A 20,448-nucleotide genomic window follows, 5' to 3' on the forward strand; every position below is an offset into this window, starting at 1 on the left:
TGCACATGTAATTAAAATAAAATAAAATAATAAAGAAAAAGGTTTCGTGTGATTGTAAAACAAAAACCTTAAAGGGAGAAAGCTTTGTATTAAAAAAATAGAGCTCATTTCTTCACACACAAGTTTGAAGGATCCAATTTCTGAGAAAGAGGGGTTTCGAAAAAAAGGGAATTTTCTTGCAAGCTTTGAGCATCTGATTGATTAGCATCAAATCTAGGTAAGATCTTGTTGAGCTTTGCACAATAATTCTTCTTTTGAAATCTTTGTCTTGTCCATGTTTGTGGACCTATATTCAAAATTTAATTGGATTGAAACCCTTCTTTGTGAATTTATTGTTCATCATTTTTTAAAATATCTATAAATGAATTGAAGATTGGAAACCCTTATTTGGCAAATTTTAGAGATTTGTAATTTGATTGATTACAATTTAGGTAGGGTTTGGAAAAGAGATCAAAATTTGATTGGTTGTTTGTGTTTTTTCCTATCACATCTATTATGAAAAATTATATGTATATTACTATGATAATTTTATATATAAAAATAACATTTTGTAATACCAAAAAATATGTGTTTGTCAATTTTAATTGGGGGAGCTTATGTTTTATGGTGTGTGTGTGTGTGTGTGTGTGTGTGTGTGCATGTGTGCATGCATGCGTGCGCTAAGGCAGTAGATGCTACTAAGGCAGCGGGCTACCAAAGTAGCAGCCTACCCAATTATGGGATATGCGATATAATCACATTTAGTTTTATTTTATTTATTTTTAATTATGTTTTAAAATATGTTAATATTAATATTAATATTATTAATATTATTATTCATTATTGTTATTATTATTTTATCTAATATTTATTATATTATTTAGTGTAATAATTATTAATATTAATAAATTAATATAATAATAATTTTTTTATATTTGATAATTGTTATTATTAATGATTTAATAATAGTTAATAAAATGTTAATAATAATATTTAATTATAAGGTTGCTATAAATATATTGTATAAAATTAAATTGAATTAATTGTTCATTTTAATATTAGTTTTTAGAGAAAATGTTTCCTATTGAAATTTGTTGAGTATTTGAGTTTTTTTTGAACTCGAAGACCTTAGCAAATCTTAGACTTAAATTAACAAAAATGCGAATCCTATTTATAAATCAAAATCTTATGTTTTCAAAACCAAACTAATTATGAAACTACACTTGTAGAGATGTGTGTTGTTTCTCATGTTTGGGGTTTGCATTTTGACATAGTACGTTGACCAGTCAGGATGTTTACTTGAGGCTTTAAGAGTTTTTATTCTATGATGATGTTATGTATATGATAATTTTCTACTTGACCATTGTGATGTAGTCATTTATTTTCTATGATGAGTTTTGATCAGTTGTTTGTTCGTGTTTTCCAGTTACTTGTTTAGAACTAAGATGAATGGTATGATTTTCTTAGTGTAACCTTTGAGTTTTGATCAGTTATCTTGTGATGCTTTCTAGTTACTTGTATAGAAGTGAGGTGATTATTGTGAATTTCTTGCTGTAACCTTTGAGTTTTTGATCAGTTATCTTTTGGTGCTTTCCAGTTGCTTATATATGACTAAGGTGGTTATTATGATTGGTCTTTAGGTGCTTTCTGGGTGCTTATAAGTGATTGAGGTGAATACTATGTTTTATCTATAGGTGCTTTCCAATTTCTTGTAAAGGAATGATGTGAAAATTGTGATTTTATGAGTTGTACTTTTCATGAGCTTAGGGTAGGTAATCTATATGTACATTGGGAAGTGGCTTATAGTGGAGGTCAGAGCCTTAAAGAGGCTTCTTGTGTAACCCATTCTAAGTTGTTTTAATAAGTAATAATATTTCATCAAATGAGAGTAAAATGAATTAATAAGAGTCAGTGTTTTCCTCGCCCATGGTTGAGTGCTAGTATAGGCTAGGATGAGAGTAGAGAGGCTGCCAAAGTAACCTTAGAGTTGGCTCATGCAACTTACATAGTATATTTCCTATGTGTCTTTGTTGCCTCTGGGAATAGATTTTACTTGTATCTTGGTATCCTTTGAGATAGATTGCTATCAAAGTTTCCTTGACCTAGATTTTGGTCATGACTTTTGGGATTGTTGGGACTTGAGACTATCTCCTCAGTGTGGTGGGAGTGGGCCATTTAGGTTCGACAAGGTTGGGTGTTAGTGCATTTTTCTTATACCATTGAGATCCGACCATTGGATGTCATTGCTAGATGTACCTATGTAGTTGTTCCTTTCTTTATGATCTTGTATTTATGTTGGATGGTTATATTCTTTTGTACTCTATTTGATTATCAGAGATCTTATGAGATGTTGTATTTTATTCATGATGTATATTCTTTGAGCTTTTCATACCCCATGACTTCAATAGTGGATGATTATTCATTCTAATTATGCCAAGTGACATCTTATGTAAATGTATATTATTTAATTATAATTGTATTTGTAATAATTCTTTGATGTGGATTTATTGTGTATTAGATTTAGTATTAATAAAACTTGTGTGTGTGTTTCAACATCATGGGACACTTAAGAGATATAATCTATTTATGGTTGTTTGTATGTATGTGATTTATTACTTCTGCTATATTATTTGTTTTTAAAAAAATTGTTTGACAAACCTGGTGAAACTTTAGATTAATTTGTTTTGGGTACCCTAGCGAGGCATTACATTTTCTTCAACATAAGTTTCAAAAATATGAGTATAGATAGAAAAAATTGTTATTAAATATAGTTCAATATGACATATATTTTAGTTTTTGTGTTGATAATTCTTAGGTAAGTATTTGGCAATGGTTATTTGAGATGTTAAGATTGGAGTACATGAAGTTGAAGAAATATTTGAAACTTATTTTTGTTGACAACATTATAAATTTGATATTAATTATTAGTACCTTCTAAAAAAAGTGTCATATAATGGCTTAGTACTTGTCATTAGTTTTAGTATAAATTTAGTTTTTGTTTAGTAAATTTATTATAATATATAGAATATTTAAATTATTAAAAATAATAAACATCTTTTTATAGTAATAATATATAGCAATATTTCTTATTTTTTAAGTATCAAAGTATCAAGTTTTACAATCCGAGTTAAAATTATATAAATCACATTATTAAAAAATATAACTCTTAAAAATATCATGTTTTACAATCCATGAAATATGACCCATATAAGAGTTAAAATGATTCATCCAATTAAATCATAGAAAAATATTCTATAGAAATTATTAACTTAAAAATATTGCATCTAACTTTTATTATTTTATAATTAAATTTAAAATCACAAATTTAAACTACTTGAATGGAAAACTATTAATCACAAATGAACACATGAAATGAAAAAAGTATGACAACATACTTAGCCTACAACAATACTAATAATGTTTTCATTTTACATGTTAATAATTAAAATCAAGGAGTAGGCAAGAGCCTACAACACAACGGTAAATTGTGAGCCTCTTATTGAAGAGGTCTTGGGTTTGAATCTACCGGTGCTTAATAAAATAATAATTAATAACAATATATAATAATTAATATTGGCTTTGGCCTATTACCGATCAAAAAATAAAAAAATAAAATCAAGAGAAATAATTCTTAAAATCTACTTGATTTTTACAATTTGCTTAATTGAAATTGAAATTTATTTTATTTTATTCTATTAGTTTTCTTTAAATAGTTGCCCAATCTTTATGATATTCTAATATGTTATTTTGTACAATTTACTCCATTTAATTATAAATGCATTTATAAATATAAAATTATTTATGAGATTACAGATTTATTAATTATTGATAATATTTTTATTGTATGATAATTTCTCCTGAAATTACTTATTAGTTACTACATATGTACGAGGGTCACAATTTTGTTCAAGAATGATAGTTTTATTAAATATACAGTATTAATATTTTTTAATATTCTTATTCTTAAAGTAAATAGTTAATAAATATCCAAGAGTTATATCTTCATTCAACTACAATTCAATGATCAAAATAAAAAAAACAAGAAAAGAACTTTAAAATAATTAAGTTATTCATATATTCTTACAAATTATTTAATTGAAACAACAATACATTATTATTAAAATATTAAAATTATATTATCTAAAATATATTGAAAGAAAAAATACTTATAAAATATTCACTTGAACTAAAAACAAGTTACATACCAAAAAAAAATTAAATTTATTTAAATAAAAGATTATATTAAAATTTCAACTATATTAATCATTAAAACAATCTATACCATGCACTCTATGTTCTGACAATATTTATTATTTTGACAATGCATTTATGCAAGGTGATTCGATAGACATGAAACAAGCTTATGTCTATGACTATGCATATGGGCCCGAATCACATCGACCCAGTGCAAACATGTTGTGTGACAAGCTAAGCTTGGATGCAGCTATGCTCGAGACAAATTGCCCAATCATACAAGAATAGTATAGAAAAAGTATCATACATACATTTATTTTTAATGGCATGGTCATCTGATGGAAGTTCATGCCATGGACCCATCTATGGGCCTTCTATGTCCTTCCATGTGTGTCTTGTGTGCTTTGTGTGTCCATATTTGAAAAATGTTTCAATGAACGAACAAGTGATTTGTATGATTTTGATCAATTGTGCAATAGTACAAATGCAAAGGAATGGAGTTACAGTGGAATTTTGTCACCATGGAATCTTTTCATATGATTTTTTATTAGAAAATTAACCTCATTTGATGTGGTTTTGTGGACCTATTAATGTTAAATCAATTTGGATAACTGGTTACGTGTAAAAGTACAAAATTTTGTTACCTTTTAGGTTGACTTATCATAACAACTGAATTTGAGTATTTCTATCAAAAAATCAATTTTGTTCAAACATATGATCTAGATAAATTCATTCTAGCTAAGTTATGCATGGTCTCACACTTTTCCAATTGGAAATGTATGTTTTATACTAGTTTGTATCCAATTACTAAAGAAATAAAATTATTTCAAAAAACTAATGTTTTAATAAATCTTACTATTTTTTTGATATCTTTTTAATAATATATAAATACCATTTTATAGAGCTCAAAGTCAACAATATTCTTGTATAGAGTTTATACTATTTTAATTAGATATAGTATATATTGTAATTAAAAAAATGTCCAACCACATATTTTAAGACTCAAAAGATGTCGATTGTGAGAAAGAAAAAATATTAAATCATATCAAAAAAATTTTAAAATTATATCACATTCTACAGTAGAGAGTCCTCTTCGAGAATGTATCATTTTTCTTCTAGTTAGATTTATTTTGAAAAATGTGGTGGGAGATGAAAACTATCAGTTTCAGGTGAGTTGAAATTTGAATCATTATAAAAGATAAAATATAGGTCTAAAGGAAATTTCTATTTTTTATTGTTCTAGTTTATTTCCATATAGTTTTGTGGTGGGAACTAGATCCCTAGTTTTCAACGTTTTTTAGCAACTAAAAAATTATCTATAAAAATTAGGAAAATATATCAATTGTTATTCCAAATAATTACTAAAAATTATAATCATAAACTTCACCCATTTCTACACATTTCATTATTTTACTTCATTTTCAACTTCTAAATAATAATACCAATTTTATGTCATTGAAGGTGAACAGTTATACTTTTGTTAGTCTTTTCCTTTACAAAAAGGTGACACAGGTTTGTGCTTTTACTCTTACGTACCTCCAATTAGCCATTAGTGTTACTTTATCATAGAGTTAATATTTCAAGTGATTTAACTATATCATTTCTAAGTCATTAGTAGTTATTATTAGCTTGTTCACACGTGAAGGAACATACCCTAAGTCAAACCATTGAATAAATATGTATAACCTTCAATCAAGAAATAATTTAATTATTTATTCAATCTCATTTGCACATTCGCATCATAAGCCTGAATCGATAAAAAAATGTTATTTCTTCCTTCAACATATCATTTTGATCACCTTATTGTGGGCCCATTCTTTATTATTCAATGACCAAATGAATGTGTGAACAATATGTTTGCACCATTTCTACCTCTCAAGGTTTAATGTTAAATAAACCTACAAACACATAAACAATAATGATTCAGAGAATTTCATGTTAACTAAACCTACGAATGTGCGGATAAAATTGACCCACACCATTGAAGTGAGACACAATTTAATGTTCAACAAAATGCAAATGTACAAACTAAACCATTAGGCACCATTACATAGTTTTAAATAATGTGAATGCAGGCACAATATTATTCCTGACCGTACTGGCCAACGACATTTTTATCTTAAAGGAGCATGCATGCAACGTCCTTCCATAGAACCCAAAAGAAATTAAACTAAACTTTCACTAAGTTTGTCAAACATTTTTTTAAGGATAGAAATTAAATGACAATAGTAGTGGAAGCAATAACTCACATTCATAAAATAATCCATATAGAAGATTACATCTGTTAAAGCTTCCATGACATTGGATCACATATATAAGTTTTATTAATAATAAATTTGATACATAACAAATCTACAACATAGATAGAACACAAGTACAAATCCAATAATATACAATTATATAAGATGCCACGTGGCAATAATAAGAATGCATAATTATCCATTATACAAGTCACATGGTATGAAAAGCTCAGAGAATATACATCATAAAAAAAAAAACATCATCTCATAAGATCTCCAAAAATCAAATAGAATACAACAGAGTATAACCATCCAATAGAAATACAAGATTAGAAAGAAAAGAAAAATTGTACAAGTACATCCAACAATTGTATCTCAATGGTATAAGTAAAATGCACTACCACCTGACCTCATGGAACCTAAATGGCCCACTCCCACTACACTAAGGAGATAGTCTCAAGTCCTAAATAGAAAAAAATCCCAAAAGTCATAACCAACATCTAGGTCAAGGAAAACCTGAAAGAAATTTATCTCAAAGGTACCAAGACACAAATGACATCTAAACCTAGAGGCAAAAAAGACACATAGGAAATCTACTATGTATGAGCCAGCTCTAAGGTTACCCTATCAGCCTCTCTAGACTTTGGTCCCCTAGTGTCTCGATACAACACCAGTATCCTTTCGCATAGACAAGCCATACTAATGAAGCAAGGTCACAACCAAGCATCCTCTCTACTTCCATCCTAGCCTATACTAGCACTCAAGGCATGGGTGAGGAAAATTTTGACTCTTATTAATTCATTTTACTCTCATTTAATGAAATTTTATCACTTATTAAAACAACTTACAATGGATTACCCACACAACCTCTTTAGGGCTCTGACCTCCATTGTAAGACACTTTCCAACATACACATAGATTACCTACCCTAAGCTCATAAAAGGTACAACTCATAAAATCACAATTTTTGCCTTAGTCTTTTATATGCAATTGGAAGGTACCTAAAGACAAATCATACATTCATCTCAGTCCTATGCAAGCAACTTGAAAGACCCAATAGATAAAACATAATATTCACCTTAGTCCTTTACAAGCAACTGGAAAGCATGAAAAGATGACTAATCAAAAACTCAAAGTTTACAAAAAGAAAGTCACAATAATCATTGATGAGCCTCTAAAATGCCATTATTTTGAGATCCTTTTTATATTATTTTTAGACAATTATCTTGAAAAAATAGTTGTAACTCTATGGTTAAGCAAAGGAACTTATGTTTTTATGAATATGTTATCTATATGTTAAGACATGAAGATTGAAATATAGATAGTTCAAATATGCTATGTTTCCTTGAATTTGTATATTTCTATGGTATCATGAAGGAATGTTACATGCTAATAAATGTTTCCTCATCAATGCTATGTTTGGGTAGATTCCTTCTTGTAGCAATAGGATTTGCAAAGAGTGATAGTTTGAACATTACACCTTTCCTAACATTAATGATGAAATAAATATGTCTGTGTGTGTGTGTGGAAGTTGTATGTGTTCAATATTTTGTAGGTACTTGACATGTTTATTCAATGTTAGCACCTCAACACTAAGTCAAAGCTGACCAAATTGTTGAACCACCACAAATGAGCAAGATATTGAATGTTTTTTTTATAGCAATACATAAATATAGTTTACTCAACTTGCTATAATCTTGGAGGATTTAATCGCAATTAATGACATTTCTATTACAAACTTTATGAATTTGTAATTGATCCTCATTAATAGAGTGATCATAGAGTTAGGAAGTTATTGTAGCTTTGAATGGAGGATTTTGGGGAAGGAAGGTAGAATAGATTGATTTTCATAATAACAGTGTGTAATCTTACCTTTAATCAAATGTAATCTCTTATGGTGAATGAATAGAATACAAAGTTCAAGTTTACATCTTCTATCTTGATTGTCTTTTCTATTCACTCATCCAAGGGGGCCCACTTAGTGAGTGGACAACTTTGTTAAGCTAGATTTCATTTCATTGTTTGCTTCTTCACAAGGTAGAATTCTATTGTTCCTACAACCATTGATAACATAATCAATGAACTATTCCTGTAGCATAGTTGCATAGATAGGTTTATTGTTTGTAGCATTACTCTAAGGTCCAAGTTAAGATGTTTTAGTTTCTAGCTTAAGTCTCCTCAAGCATTCCCTTTGTTTTAGTTGTAATGACTTAAAGAGGAATTGGAGCATATACTTTTTAGCCACCCTCTCAAGCTTACATTCCCAGGTTGACAAAATAAAATGAAATCAGTATGTTATTTTTAGGAAAATGCATGATTATGTCTAATCAAGGAGCCACTGTTAAAGGATGTCCAATCCTTTGTTTCTAATGTATTAAGCTAACCAACCATTTTTGGCACCATTGCTAGGGAAGGTGTCAATCTAATTCAACCCTAAAGTCATTATGCTACTTTAGATTTCACATTATTTTGCATGCATAGAACAAGAGACCTCTTTGGGAGAATTCTTCCCCATAATATTCAGGAAGACATTTTAAATCTTGAACATAAAGAACCTCACAATGAGAATAAGGAAGAACCTTTTGAAAATCCATTTGTTGCTGCTCAAGAACAAATACCCTCATCCTCTGAATAATCCTTGCATTCAATGATATTTTTTCTAAACCTGAATACCAAGATAATCCACTTTCCCTTGTTATATATCAATCGCTACCTCCTCTAGGAATGGCTCAGCCTTAGCCTCAACCTGCATTTCCTTTTCCTATCCCTCCTTAGAAGGGTAACCAAAATTTGAACAACATACCTATTGTTGCACTTCCCAAGTTTTATAGCCTAATCACTGAAGACTCTAAAACCATTCTCTTTGAGTTCAAAATATTTTTTAGAAGTTATGACTACACAACTGATGCCCACAAACTGAAGTTGTTTCCTTCTACACTAAAAGAAGTTTCTCTAAGATGGTTCATGTGGTTGGGTGCCAATGCTATAGTAGATTGGTCTACAATGAGCAACTTGTTTCTCATAAAGTATAAAGAATATTGTAGAGGTCAAGATTTAAAAGGGGATAAATTTTTCAAAATGTCCCAAAAGAATGATAAAATCCTAGAAGATTATGTTTCTCGATTCATGTTCAACCTACAATGTAATACACATCATCAATTGAATAAAGAATCAAGGAAACATCTTTTTGTGCAAGGCGTGAATGATAGAAGTGTTGAAGCTCTAGATCTTATGGCAAGAGTAGATATCACTCAAAAAACATGGACCAATTTACATAATATATGCCTGAATTATTCCAAAGCCTCTATAAAGAAGGGTAGGTGACTTAGAGATCTACCACATAAGTCCAATGGTAGCTCAAGAGTATCAAAGATGGAATTATCTAATTTGTTGTCAGATTTCAAGCATGACATCATTAATGATCTAGCCACTTAGTTAAACACCATGCAAGCAAGAAGGAAGAAATATGAAGTTGATGCCATGTTGACTGAATACTGTCCACATTGTAGGGAAAACAAAAGGCACTGTAGATGTAAGTCTATTGCAAGTGTGGAGACACAACCAATGCCTATTGAGTTCAAAACCATTAATGAAAATGGAGAGGTGCTTTATGTTGCTCAAAAAAGGCCATGGGCTCAAAGAAAAGGTATGCCACAAGATCATCTTCAAAGTTATAATAATAATAATCAATCACAAAATTTTCAAAATACTGGTTTTAGTGGAAATAATAATTTCCAAGAACCCCAAAAAGGTTGGCAGCAACCTTAGCAAGGTTGGCAACAACCTCAATAGGGTTGGTAGCAACCTCAGCAGGGTTGGCAACAAACTCAAATTTAGAATACCCAACCTAGTCAGCAACCCTATTGCCAACACCTCAACAACAAGCTTTAATGCCTTCTCCTATAGCCACTAATTCTCCTCCCAAGTAGACCCAACTACTCCTTTAAGCATGGTTGGTAGCAACCTCAGCAAGGTTGGTAACAAAATCAAATTTAGAATACCCAACCTAGTCAGCAACCATATTGCCACTACCTCAGCAACAAGCTTTAATGCCTCCTCCTATAGCTAGTAATTCTCCTCCCAAGTAGACCCAACTACCAGTTTAGCCTAATCCTAATATGAACAATACTAAACAACAATCTCAACAAAAAAGTATGTTATCTCTTTGAATGATATTCACTTAATGTTAGGCACCACTCTTCCTTCACCCTAGAAGCCTATAATAACTAAAGTTGAAGATTCTTCAACTGAGAAAATAGATGAGTCAAATCAACAAATCTCTCCTTTAGCCAAAGAACCTCCATTCTCCCATAGGTTGATGGAACAAGACCAGACCATAGAAAACTATCCAATCATTGATTTGCTTAATCAATTGAAGAAAATGATAGTAAAAAATACCATTACTAGATGCTATCAAGGAAGTCCCTACCTATACTAAAGCTATTAAGGAATCATGTAGTGAACAACCAAGAAGGAAGAAGAAAGATCCAAAAACCATTCATGTCCTAGGATAGTTTTTCGACTTAATGCTAAAGAAATTAACTGTACCTAAATACTTTGACTCTAGCAATCTTGTAGTTACAATCACTATCCATGGGATCCAAATTGAAAATGTTTTAGCTGATCTAGGAGCATCTATAAATGTCATGACAAAGGAGGTATTATCTTGATTTCATATCATTGGCTTCAGAGAGACACCCACCATACTTCAGCTTGTTGATAGCTCTACTATTAAGCTGGATGGGATGATAGAAGATGTCATAGTCACCTTAAACTCTTGGGAGTATCTAGTTGATTTTTTTGTCCTTTCCCTAAAGGCTAATATGGGAGGATATCCTTTAATCTTATGATGACCATGGTTGGCCACTATAGATGCTTATATAGCTTGCCAATCTAGAAAGATGACAATATATAATTGTATTCCTACTAAGAAGCTAACTTTATACTCCCCTACTCAACCACTATTACTAGATGACCAAGTAATCTGGTCAGACTTGGGTAATGATGATCCAGAAGTCAATTCCATTCATTGGCTGATGATGATATGTAGAGAATCATTTATAGCTACTCAAGAAGAAGATCAAATAATTTTATCCATTATCCTGAATGAATATGGAATAGAGTCTCAAGTGTGTCCTCAAGCTAAATGTATCTTAGAGACTATATTACCATCCTTGAATTCACCACATTGTTCAGAAGCTGCACATTTTCTCCATTCATTATTACCTCATGAGATGGATTCTTCTCCTGTTGCCCAATTATTCATGGTAGATAAGGTTATTAAGATGGAAGTTAGTCCAGGCAGAGAATTGAACATAAACAATGCCTTTTCACCCTCCCAACATAAGACTATGTTGCAATTATTGTAGAAGAATCAAAAAGCATTCACTTGGGATTACATGGACATGAAAGGATTAGATTCTATGCTATGCACTCACAAGATTTACATTAGCCTTGAATTCAAACCTGTTTGACAACCTCAAAGGAGAGTTAACCCTGATCTAAAAGATATAGCTAAGAGTGAATTGTAGAAACTACTCAGTGTTGGTTTTAGATACCCCATCTCTAATAGTCAATGGGTCTCACCCTTGGTTATAGTACCCAAGAAGGGAGGAAAATTGTGAGTTTGTGTAGATTATAGGGAGCTCAATTCAACCACTAAGAAATACCATTTTCCCTTGCCATTTATAGATCAAGTCCTTGACAAACTAGGTGGCAAAAAGTAATTTTCTTTCGTGGATGGTTTCAATGGTTACAATCAGATACATATAGCTCCAAAGGATCAAGAAAAAGAAACTTTTACCTACCCATGGGTAACATTTTCCTACTCAGTTTTACCTTTTGGCTTGTCCAATACCTAGCCACATTTCAACAAGTTGTCATCAACATATTTTTAGATATATCTATTGACTATATGGAATCTACATGGATGATTTTACTATTTATGGGACTACTTTTGAGGATGCAAAAGAAAATTTAGAAATGGTACTCAAGAGATGTCAAGACTATAAACTTTCCTTAAATAGTGAAAAAAAATTTATGATGATGGAGGAAGGTGTAGTGCTAGGCCATTTCATTTCATCTAAGGGCATCCAAGTAGATCCAGCAAATATTGAAGTCATTAGTACCTTGCCTATGCTAGAGAAGTAGAAGGATGTCTGAATTTTTTTAGGACATGCTAGATATTGTAGAAGATTCATTAAAAACTTTAGTCTACTTGCAACACCCCTCTACAACTTGTTAAAAACTGATTCTAAATTTGCTTGGGACTTTGACTATGCTACATCTTTCCTATAGCTTAAGGAAGTCCTCATCACAACACTTGTTTTGTGAGGACCTAATTGGGGACTACCTTTTTACATCGATACAAATGCCTCAGACTGTGCTATTGGTGCCATGCTAGGAAAAAGGTAGATTCATTTGAACATTCCATTTACTTCATAAGTAAAAATTTGCAAGGTGCAGGTTTTAACTACATAGTCATTGAAAAGTAATTATGTAAGGACCGTCCTCTTATGTATTTATCAAATATGAATCCTTTGTTAGAACTGTTATAGGAGATTGAATTAGATATGAAGTAATGTGTTATGTTGTGAATGTACTATTGAAATTTAGAGAGTAGTTCATACATCCATGTTTTAATACTCAGTGATTCAAGAGCTTCTACATTATCTCAATTGTTTAAACATTAAAATTTCACTAACTATGATACGAGGTGTTTTCACCCAATAAGGATGACATTGATTATGGTACCTCGATGATTGGGTTATATACAATTTAGATTGTTCAGTATGCCTTATTGGTGATGTCATGATGTCTAGGTATATGTATGCCTAATGATGATTATTCTAGTATTTTAATTTGAATTAACGAATAAGTTATGTTATATTGATTATGTGATTTCTGATGATTAAATGTGAGTAGGAAATGAATTAAATAGTTAGTCATATGGAAGACTCATGTTTTAATTTATATGATTTCCCTAATAAGTTATATATAGATGGATGAGATTTTCTTGAACTATTGGTGTGTAATGAGTGTGCAAGATATTTTAGCCAAAAAATCTAATGGAGAAACATAACTAAACCCTATGTACCAATTGTGGAAACCAGGGTTGAGTCTAACAAAAGATGCAAACCTCGTTGTTCATATTTTATTTGTATCGTGAGTTGAATGACTGTATCATTCTGTAATCAATAAATGTTAATATTTTGTAGTAGTGATTTTTTAGTGTTGCTTGACACTTGTGAATTGTATATGTATTCCAGCATGATAGTTAGGGTTAACCAAGTAACCTAAAGATCTAGGTCAGACTAGGTTAGTGACCTTTTTGCTAATCAGTTAGTAATCGAGGTTAATTACCCTAATAAGGATTAGTGAGTAATCTGCATTTTTGAAGGTTGTTAGAAAGTTCTAAAAAATTTGTAGCTTTTGATAGGTCCCTGATTAATCCCAAAGGCCTAAAATCATGAAATCTAAGTACCCAAGGGGTATGGGTATGGGTTGGGGACATTTTCCACCCCCCAGCCCCTTTTGTTGACTTTTATGGTCACTCAAAAACCCCATTTTTGCTTTATTGCGAAAATTGAGTGTTTCATCATGAGTTGGATAACTTTAACACCACCTTGAGGTCAACCTTATGTCTAGTTGAGTTAGAAGACTCTAGAATTTTTAGGCAAGAGGGGAAGTTATTTCTTTTTAGAGGTGGTTGAGTTTAGGATCTTATTTAGAGGCATTTTTGAGATTTGAGTGTTCACCCAACCTCTAGTTTTAGAGTGAAAATCAAGATTGAAGGAGAAGGAAGGGAATACTCATCTCAAACTTGTTCAATTGCCACAACTCAATTTTGAAGGTAGGAATACTTCACCTCATTTTGTCCATATTGTGTTTCATGTTTCAGTTTTATTGCATATGTATGTTTGTGTGTGTTGAGTATGTTGGGAGGGATTGAAACTGGTGTTCTTAAATGTCTTTCCTTTGTGTTTTGTTTTGAATTTTGAAGGGATTGTATGGGTGTATTGGCATTACTCACTCTTAGATAAGGTAGAAGTGGCCATGTACAGGGGAAGGTCTTTAGTTGGACTCTGATAGTGTAGAGTCTCTTCTTTAGATAGGAAGAGAGAGAGAGGGTAGGGTGTTATAGTCCCCTACTCATCAGCACAAACCATGTATGAGTTTTGGAATGTAAGAATGGAAGAAGGAAAGTTCTTGAGTTTATAGCCTTGAAAGGGCACCTGTTTTGGTGTTTTGTTTGACATCTCTTGTTGGAAAAATCCACCTTCTCCCTAGTCTGGTTCATTGTCGAACCTTTTGTGCAAACCTAGGATCGGAGTGAATGTCTGATTTTGTCTTCAGGTTATGATTGGTTGTCTCTCAGTTAGTTTTTATTCTCTCCATGATCACTATGACATATTGAAAAATTTGTAATGGATCCCTTGTTAAGGGCCAAGAAGGAAATTCAAAATGGTTAATGGATTTCAGTTATGTTGGGAGATTTCTCCTCAAAATTGAAATCCTATGTAAAAACAATGTTATTTAAACTTATTGTTGAAGTGGCAACAATGTCGGGTTTTCTTCCTGGTTCTTTCTTAATGGAACCTTTGAATTAGGTGGTCAATAAAAAAGAAAATGGTTGAGTAATATCCTTGCTTATGATATTTCTAGTTCGTTGTAGTTTTTGCATATGTACTTATAAATTAGTTTTGATGATGTTTACCTTACTTCGGCAATCTTATGTTTTCAAAATTTTACCCATCTGATTGAGATTAATTAGATAACATGATTATATATATTAAGTTATGCAATTTAAGTTTATAATATGTTAAGAACATTTGCATTTGATTGGCACTTAAATTTTCATATTTATACTCAAGTATGAGGAAGTAAATTAATTATATTCAAATACTTATGTATTACATTTAATCCTATTATCACTTAATACTTGTTTAAAAAAAAAATTGTTAGTGTGTTTTTGCCCCATGACAAATTACTTGTAGTCATCTATGCCCTTAATAAATTTAGGCACTATATTATTGGCTGTGAAATATTTTTCCACACTGACCATTCTACTATAAAATATTTGGTGAACAAGCTTGTAATATCAAGAAGATTGGCTCATTGGTTGTTACTCATGCAAAAATTTGATGTCACCATAATTGATAAACCTGGCAAGGCTAATGTGGTACTCAATTTTCTCTCTTAGTTACATGTCCTTGATGATCTTGTAGCCATTAATAATAATTTTCTAGATGAACACCTTTTTTTGTTGTCAACATAGAATCCATGGTATGTAGATATTGCTAACTTCTTCACCACAGGTAAAATGCCACTTCACTTCTCTACCAAAGAAAGAAAACTACTAGTAGAGAAGAGCTTTAGCTATTTGTGGATTATTGGATTTATGTTCTATACTAGACCTGATCAAGTAATGAATTGGTGTATAAGAGAAGATGAAACATATGATGTCTTAAAGGCATATCACGATGAGCCCTATGGAGGTCACTTTGCAACCAAAAGAACAACTTTCAAAATCTTGACAACTGGGTATTTATTGGCCAAGTTTGCACAAGGATGAAACTAGATACATAAAGAAACATGACAAGTGTCAATGTATGGGATGACCCACTAAATTAGATGAAATGCCCCTATATCCTCAAGGATTTATTGCCCCTTTAGCACATGGGGGATTGACTTTGTAGGACCTATTAAACCTTCTTCATAAGGAAAATCCTATATTCTAGTTTGCACTAACTATGTAGCCAAATGGGCAAAGGCTAAACCCATTAAAACATGTAAGGGATATCAACATGGCCAAGTTCTTGTATGAATCCATCTATACATGGTTTGGAGTCCCTAGGGAGTTACCATTTGATCAAGGCACTCAATTTACATCAAATTTGATAATTGTTCTTATGAAGGAGTATGCTATCAAGCATGGTAAATAATCACCTTATCATCCATACGCTAATGGTCAAGTAGAAGTTACTAATACGGAGCTAGAATCCATCCTCACTAAGATAGTAGCACTCCATAGGAAGAATTGGGCCACATGCCTTCCTAAAGCTCTCTAGGCTAAAAGACCCACTCAAAAACCCATAACTAGTTTTACTCCCTGTGAGCTTGTCTATGGTAAGTCAGCAGCAATGCCTGTAGAAATTGAATATAAAACATAAAGGACTACCTTGGAGGTCAGTATGGAAATCACTGTTGCACAATATGACTAAATCTTGAGTTTAAATGGTCTTGATGAATGTAGGAAATCTACATTGAATAACACTGAACTCATTCAGCACCAGTGGAAAAAATGGCATGATAGGTTTATCAAAGAGAAAATGTTTGTTGTAGGAGATTGGGCACTCCTTTATGACTCCAAATACCAACATAATCTAGGAAACATGCTAGTTAGGACCGTATGAAATTGTTGTATTTCCCATTGGTGTAATTCAATTATCTACCATTGACCCTATATGCTTTAATTTACTTGTCAATGAGCATTGCCTCAAGCTTTACAATAAACTAGTTAGCCATGAGGAGTTTCTACAACAGTTTTAGCATAGTGAGGATATTCTCATTCTTGTAGCTAATTTTATTTATATTATAATCTACGCTCACATTTCTTGTTTATATATCATGAACCTATATTCAGTGAAAACTTTGAAGAGTCATAAGAATTTGGTGCCCATAAAGGGTAAGGATGATATATATTGTCATCCAATAAAACCACCATTTTTGGGTAGTACTAGTGAAACAATTCTTCCATATATCACATCTTTGATGTCCTCCTACTCCATGTGAGGGAAGAAATGATAGACAAGTGATTGCAAAATATTTTGAATATTAAAAATGACATTGTCCTCCTTGTTAGGGAGGAATTATTGGAAATGATTGACAATTGACTACAAAAGCCTAAGAGTTTGAGTTTGAAGTTTGTTGTTTAACCACTACCTTGCCTGATATCTAGGATACCTCCATTTTTTGGGGTAGTAATAATGAAATAATTCTTCCATCCCTCACCATGTAATTGAAAACTTGTAGTGTCCTACTCCATGTGAAGGAAAAAATGATTGATGATTGACTATAAAACTATTTGAAAGCTAAAAATGTTGGTGTCCTCCATGTTGTTATTGTAATCAGGATCTTCGATAGAAATAACGGTAGAGGTGAAGCTATCTTTAATGAACAAGTTTTGATAATGAGTTTTGTTTTTCTACAGGTCTGAGTGATCTTGGAACTGCAACTATGTTTATACTTGATATCGCCTATCTCAAAATCGATGAACACACACACATATATATAGTGTAGTGAAGAGGCATGTCCCCTATAGAGACATGACTCTATGTGGCTCATGACCCTATGGGTGACATGACTCTTCATTACACTATATATATATATATATATATATATATATATATATATATATATATATCTCTGTGTGTGTGTGTGTGTGTGTGTGTGTGTGTGTGTGTGTGTGTGTGTGTGTGTGTGTGTGTGTGTGTTCATCAATCTTGAGACAAGTAATATCAAGTATAAACATAGTTGCAGTCCCAAGATTGCTCAGACTTGTAAATAACCAAAACTCATTATCAACACTTGATCATTAAAAACATTTTCATCTCTATCATTATTTCTATCAGAGATCCTAATTACAATAACAACATGAAGGGCACTACCATTTTTAGCTTTCAAATAGTTTCACAATCAATCATCAATCATTTTTTCCTTTACATGGAGTAGGACATCGTAGGTTTTCAATCACATGGTGAGGGATGGAAGAATTATTTCATCAATACTACCCCAAAAAATGGAGGTATCCGCCTTTTGTAGTCAATTGTCAATCATTTCAAATATTCCTCCTTGACGAGGAGGACAGTGCCATTTTTAATTTTTGAACTATTTTGCAGTCACTCATCTATCATTTCCTCCCTTACATGGAGCAAGAGGACATCGAAGATGTGATATATGGAAGAATTGTTTCACTAGTACCACCCAAAAATGGTGGTGCTATTGGATGGCGATATATATCATCCTTTCCCTTTATGGGCACCAAATTCTTATGACTATTCAAAGTTTTCATTAAAAATAGGTTCATGATATGTAAATGAGAAATGTGAGTGTAGATTATAATATTAATAAAATTAGTTGTAGGAATAAGAATATCCTCGCTATGTTGAAACTATTGCAGGAACTCCTCACAACTAACTTTTTTATTGCAAAGCTTGAGGCAATGCGGTCAATGGTAGATAACTGAACTGCACCAATGAGAAATACAACAACAATTTCATATGGTCCTAACCAACATGTTGAAACTTTCCTAGATTATGCTTTAGAGTCATAATGGAGTGCCCAATCTCCTACAACAAACATTTTCTCTTTGATAAACCTATCATGCCATTATTTATGTTGGGTCTAAATGAGTTTAGTGTTATTCAATGCAGATTTCCCTCATTCATCAAGACCATTTAAACTCAAGATTTGGTCTTGTTGTGCAATAGTGAGTTCCTAATACTTCTTGATTCCATGTAAGGCATTCATAATAAAAACTTTCTTCTTGAAAATACTTTCTTCACCATTCATTCCAATTCACCTTCTCTCTCTTCCATCTTACCATTCCATCCCATCACTTTATCAATTTTGATAATCTTTTCTAGAACATCTTTCTTGCAGTAGTTGCCAGGTACATACAACATAACTTTGCATGCATTTTATTCATGCTTTGTTAGGAATTAATATTGTTTATAATTATTCACTCTTGCATATCCTGGCCTAGTGGGACCCATGCCTTTTCATAGTTGGGGAGAGAGAAATATTTAAATATTTGTTTTCAAATCAAATGTAACTTTAAAAGTTAATTGAGATGACTGGAAGTAATTGAATGCTTAATATCACATGTTGATGACTTTTCCTTGTATGCCTGCATCATTGAAATTAAGGACATTAATATAAATTTCTTAACTTTTAATGATAATTTGCAACATGTTTGGGTGACAAACCTAAACATGAGTGTAAATTATGAAACTTTATGCAAGAAGGATATTATGAGATATTATGCATTAAACTCTCCAAGTACATGCCATTTTTTTTAAAGATAACCAGTGTTGTAATATTTAAAATTTTGATTCATCAAGCTTTGAAACATCACAATTTCACAATTTTTTTGCTAAAGCCAACAATTGGTGGAGGTCTCCAGAGGTATGAGCTAGTCAATCACCGAGTTCTTCTGAATGATGTAGCCAGTTGTCAGATGTTTAGAAGAAGGGGATGGTTGGATTACTATTATAGTCTAAAAGGATTTGATGAAGAGGTTGATCTTCAATTCATGAGCACCTTAAAAGATGGCATTGCAATAGTTAAGGGCCTAAGAATTGAATTCACAGAAGAGGTAGTAGCCAAGGTCACTAGGTTACCCCAAGAAGGCAAAATTTGGGAAAAAGATTTTGACCTACAGACAACTAAGACAGAATTTAGTGTACACCAGGATCCAAACTAGAAATTAGCAAGAAGCATGGTACTTCTAGATTATCCTTGTTGATGGAGTTTACTTAGCCAATAGTGTTTATCATCCAGTACTTCACATATGAAGGATTTTTTTGATTAGATAAGTAGGTTTTACAAGGAACCTGAAACCCAATATTTAAAATAGCAAAGCTTGATAATAAGTGTGAAAGCCTAGCCAAAAAAGTATAAGTTCAAAGGCTGATAATAAGCATAAAGCCTAGCCAAAAAGTAGAGTTCTAAAAAAAAACCAAGAAAAAAGATAGGCAAAGCCATGGCCTAAAGCCAGAACAAAAAGCCAACAGACAACAAGAAACAAAAGAACAAGCGAGAGTTATTCCTCATTCTTTCACTCTAGCTCTTGCATAACCTAAGTAGCCTCAAAGGCCAGTTGATTCTCCTCTACTTCCAGCTGTTGCACCCTTTGGTTCCCCTGGTCCTGATCAGGAATGGAGTTGTCCTTTGCAGAGTCATCCTCTATTCTAGCTTCAACCCTATCTTTACCTTCCTCATCTTCCTACATTTCTCTATCTTTGATCTAGCC

The sequence above is a fragment of the Cupressus sempervirens genome, chromosome 11 (genome assembly GCF_028749045.1).
Source record: "Cupressus sempervirens isolate cs-2001-9-10 chromosome 11, ASM2874904v1, whole genome shotgun sequence".
Taxonomy (NCBI): Eukaryota; Viridiplantae; Streptophyta; class Pinopsida; order Cupressales; family Cupressaceae; genus Cupressus; species Cupressus sempervirens.